Source organism: Lactuca serriola, chromosome 1, assembly GCF_051521515.1.
Source record: "Lactuca serriola cultivar US96UC23 chromosome 1, Lser_US96UC23_V15, whole genome shotgun sequence".
NCBI classification, from domain to species: Eukaryota; Viridiplantae; Streptophyta; class Magnoliopsida; order Asterales; family Asteraceae; genus Lactuca; species Lactuca serriola.
The window spans coordinates 98,861,385-98,866,770 of NC_136408.1; the positions used below are offsets into that span (position 1 = coordinate 98,861,385).

General features: G+C 32.3%; 1 pseudogene; it reads right to left on the minus strand.

Moving 5' to 3' along the window:
- Positions 1-2,388: 2,388 nt before the first annotated feature.
- LOC145070216 (protein FAR1-RELATED SEQUENCE 5-like) lies at positions 2,389-4,737 on the minus strand (annotated as a pseudogene).
- Positions 4,738-5,386: the final 649 nt, after the last annotated feature.

The window sequence follows — 5,386 nt, forward strand, 5'->3', positions numbered from 1 at the left end:
CCATGATTCGTTTATTATGCTCAAAGCCCAATAAATTACTTGATAGAAAAGAAAATTGAAAGATCATGTTGTATATTCAAATTATTAAGAAAATAATAGGAATTACTTTGTTTTTCTCCTCTTTAATTCTATAAAGCACATATTACCTTATTAACAGTAAATAATGGAAGGCTCTTTTTGCAACATATTAAATTATACTTTGTTTGACAGCTCTACGGTTTTATATTTTCTAGCTATAAAAAATGTTTAAAATGTAAGTTCTTGTGTTTATATGTACTACAGGTCATTCACTATGAACACAGAAATACAAGTAGCAGACAAATCTATTGAAACACATATGGTTAACGACATTGATGCAAATAGTTATCTAGAATCAACTTTAGAATGCGAGAAAATAAATGATATCGATGTAAATCTGGGTCATGATGGAGATGAAAGTATCATTGGAAAGGTTTTCAGTACACCTCATGATGCATATACGTTTTATAATCAATATGCTTTTTTACATGGATTTGGTATACGAATTCATTGGGCCTTTAAAAACAAGACGACAAATGAGCCATACCGTAAAATGTATGTTTGCAATAAACAAGGCTTTAAAAGATTGAAGGCTAATAGTTCTGGGGTTGCAAAGAAACAACGTAGAAATTTGAGGACCGGATGCCAAGCAATGCTTCGAATTTCAAAAGGAAAAGATGGGATATGGTTTGCGGACATGTTTAACGATACCCACAATCATGAGTTAAGTGTTACACCTACAAAAGTAATGAAGCATCGTTCTCATGGGAAGCTTCATCGTTCATTGGCATGTAAATCTCTTATGTTGGAGCTTGGTCAATCAGGATTAAAGCCTTCCCAAATAAAAAAGGCTGTTAATGCAATGAAAACTCCACAGGATCTTGATGTTACTTCAAAACAATGTGTGGATATATTATCTGAGCAACGAAGACAATACAAAGGTAAAGAGTTTTACGGGCTTATCAAACATTTCCAAGATAAAGCATTAGCAGATGATAACTAGTATTTTGTTGTGGATTTATTTGAGGACGGGTGACAGGTGGGTATTTCTATTTTGTTCAGTATAAGCTGTCAGTGCTTGATCACAGTAGAATTACAGGTTTGATTTCTCAATTTAATCTTGTTGGGATTTTCTTAATTCTCTTTTTTACCGATTTTTGAGGTTTGGGATTTAGTATGATAGTATTCCAAATTGTTGTATGTCTAATTCATTAGTTCAATTTGATGTAGATCTTTTCACGTGAGATGTACTGGAAACCAGTTGGAAAAAAAAAACCAAATTATAGTTTCTTCATGAGATCAGCATGTTTATGGTTGAAAGCTTAAGTCATAAATTCATATTAATCTGCATACACACATTTGATATTATAACTAATTATTTGATATTGATTCAAAAAAACATGTTTAATAAAGTTAGTATGTAGTTTTTTTACTCAACAGAGGCATGATGTTCCAGGAACTCTAGTGTTGTCAGCAAGAGCATCAGAATTATTGAGCACATATTCTAACCTTTACAGATTTGCATATTTTTTGATGTCAAATATATCAAATAAGAGTGGTAAAGGTACAAGAGTGGGATGGCATGCTGGTTGATACATCATGTTTACTTTAAAACCTTTTTAAGCCTTTCTTTTTGGTTTTTTGGTTTTGTGTACACAGATCAACATGGATGCATCTAATATGGCTTAGTTCACAAACCAACAACAAAGCTACAATATATAATAGTATATATTGCAATTTATGCAACTAATTTTTATTAAAGGGTCATCAATGCTTTTGTTATTGCTTGCTCTCTATCTTTATTCAGGATGCCCACATTCAATTGCAAATGTCAGACTTTGCATCCGATTGCAAATGCCAATTATTAGACTTGATGTCAAGAAAAATTCTTGTTGTAAATTTATTTTTTAAATTGATTATGACTATATTAAAGTAATGATTTATAGTAATTTTTTTTTCTTATTATAGCATTTTACTTTCTATTTTTTTTTCTATTATTGCATTGTACTTACACTTTGTTTCATTAGTGCATTGTATCATAGAAGGTACACTTGGTGCATAAAATATTTTATAATAACAGAATCAAAGACTGGTGATCGGATCTTATACACAAACATGAAACAATTATTAAACAGTAAATACCAATAAGAAATGAGAGACCATGATACTAAATCACTAATTAAAATAAACAGTATAAAGTACATTGTTAGTGGAGAAAACTCAAGTATCAAATAACCAATTTTGTTATTTTATTATAGTAATGAAAACTCTCAAATAACCAATTTCATTGGTTTATGTAAATCAAATAAAAAAAATTCAGCTAGTTCTCTTATTCTATACCACCCCTAGAATAACTTTAAAAAAATAGCTTCATTGTTTCTCTTGTAAAGCCTCCTCTGCCTATACCAAAAAGAAAAATAAAAAATGAGCATTAGATTACAAAAATCATAAAGCTTAAAAAAAATACCTTTCTGCTTGGACAACCAGTAGCATAATGACCCAGACCCTTGCAATGAGAACAAGTTCTCTTTTTCTTTGCCAGCTCCAAAGAAGATTTAATCCTGTTTGCATTTTTAGGACGCCCTTTCGTGTTAGTAAGAAAAATTGGATCTCGAATAGATATATGAGGCATCATGTCTAACTGGGAAATTCCTACACAAGAATCTTGAGGTACGTTTTGAGGTCCATTTGGATTTTTCTGAATAGTTTCATCTTCTAAAAACTTTATCACTAAATTGTTGAACTTTTTTATCTTTGAAGGGGAGTCTTTTGCATGTTCGATTGCTTTGTTACAGTTCGCACGGACATACCATAGGGTTAAGGCACTAACTTCCTTTTCGGTATTGATCTCATGCATTCCGACGCTATGACTACCCAACCTAAACCTTGCATCAAGTGTCCACCTAGGTAAAATATAATGGTCAGGAAGGGTTTGAACATTTCTCTTCTTGATCACGTATAGACTATGTTTGCATAATATGCCATATGTTTCAAACTTAGCACACGAACATTTGACATCCACTTGATTCGTGAAACGATAACTAACAAATCTCCAATGCGCTTTATCAATATCCACTTGGCCAACTCTATATTTGATTTCTTCTGTACATTTTCTTAATGTTTCATGAGTTAAATTTTGTGTAGCTTCTATCCATTCTTTTTTAAAAATGTCAAAAATCTTTTTGGTATAACATTCACCTGCTTTTGCTTCTATTGGATGAACAGAAGATAGAATTGGCTTTGAGTTCATAGTCTTAAAGTCTTCATCTTCTTCAACAGCTCTTCGAGATTCAACTGCTTTATCATATTGAACTACAAACTCATTCAACATTGTCTTGGAATTTACAAATCCATCAAAAAAGGAATGAATGCTCTCGCTTCGTCCACTGGTTGTCATGCCGGCAAAAAAAACATCCTTTAAGTAGGCTTTAACCCAATGTTTTCGTTGGTTATACATATCGATGATCCAACAACAATTTTCAAGGTTATACTTACCACGCATAACTTCCCACTCTGTTTCAAATTCTTCAACTGTATCACTTTTTACCCACCGTCTATAAGACTCCTTAAAATCACTATAATGGGCTACAAGCGGTCGGAGATGTTCAAGCTCATGCTTCTTAATATGCCATGCACAGTAGCGATGTCGAGTGTTTGGAAACACTTTTTTTATTGCATTACCGATTGCTTTATCTTGATCGGTTATCATTGCAGATGGGTGCTTGTTGAACATGCACTTTAAAAAATGCTCAAATAACCAACAGAAAGTTTCTTCCTTTTCATTTTCTAGCAATGCACCACCAAATAGTATGGTTTGACCATGATGATTCACCCCAACAAATGGAGAAAATGGAATCTTAAATTTGTTTGTCATATATGTAACATCAAAGACAACAACATCTCCGAATTTAGTATAGGCATCCCTTGATCTTCCATCGGCCCAAAAAATATTTTGAGGAGACCCGTCCTCAAATAAATCCACAACAAAATACTGGTTATCATCTACTAATGCTTTATCTTGGAAATGTTTGATAAGCTCGTAAAACTCTTTACCTTTGTATTGTCTTCGTTGCTCAGATAATATATCCACACATTGTTTTGAAGTAACATCAAGATCCTGTGGAGTTTTCATTGCATTAACAGCCTTTTTTATTTGGGAAGGCTTTAATCCTGATTGACCAAGCTCCAACATAAGAGATTTACATGCCAATGAACGATGAAGCTTCCCATGAGAACGATGCTTCATTACTTTTGTAGGTGTAACACTTAACTCATGATTGTGGGTATCGTTAAACATGTCTGCAAACCATATCCCATCTTTTCCTTTTGAAATTCGAAGCATTGCTTGGCATCCGGTCCTCAAATTTCTACGTTGTTTCTTTGCAACCCCATAACTATTAGCCTTCAATCTTTTAAAGCCTTGTTTATTGCAAACATACATTTTACGGTATGGCTCATTTGTCGTCTTGTTTTAAAGGCCCAATGAATTCGTATACCAAATCCATGTAAAAAAGCATATTGATTATAAAACGTATATGCATCATGAGGTGTACTGAAAACCTTTCCAATGATACTTTCATCTCCATCATGACCCAGATTTACATCGATATCATTTATTTTCTCGCATTTTAAAGTTGATTCTAGATAACTATTTGCATCAATGTCGTTAACCATATGTGTTTCAATAGATTTGTCTGCTACTTGTATTTCTGTGTTCATAGTGAATGACCTGTAGTACATATAAACACAAGAACTTACATTTTAAACATTTTTTATAGCTAGAAAATATAAAACCGTAGAGCTGTCAAACAAAGTATAATTTAATATGTTGCAAAAAGAGCCTTCCATTATTTACTGTCAATAAGGTAATATGTGCTTTATAGAATTAAAGAGGAGAAAAACAAAGTAATTCCTATTATTTTCTTAATAATTGGAATATACAACATGATCTTTCAATTTTCTTTTCTATCAAGTAATTTATTGGGCTTTGAGCATAATAAACGAATCATGGATAATGTTATTATACTACTAACCTAATTTCACTGTACATCACATGGGAATGTGTTAATTTTAATTTAAATAAGATAAACAGTGCACAACTTTATTATTACCGGGAAATATTTAATTACTACCTGGAATGGAACAGGGGATGTGAATTTGAAGAAGACAATCACTGCAGGAAAATTAACGACTAAAATCGACCTGGAAAAAGCGATGTAATATCAAAAAAGACGATATTAGGGTTGAAGATGATTAGTCAATAAAGAATGATCGTGAATACTAAGATCGAAAGAAGGAAAGAAACCATATGCTAGGAAATCGTAAAATCAATTTAAGGATTTGATTGTTCATCTACAAAACGACGTCG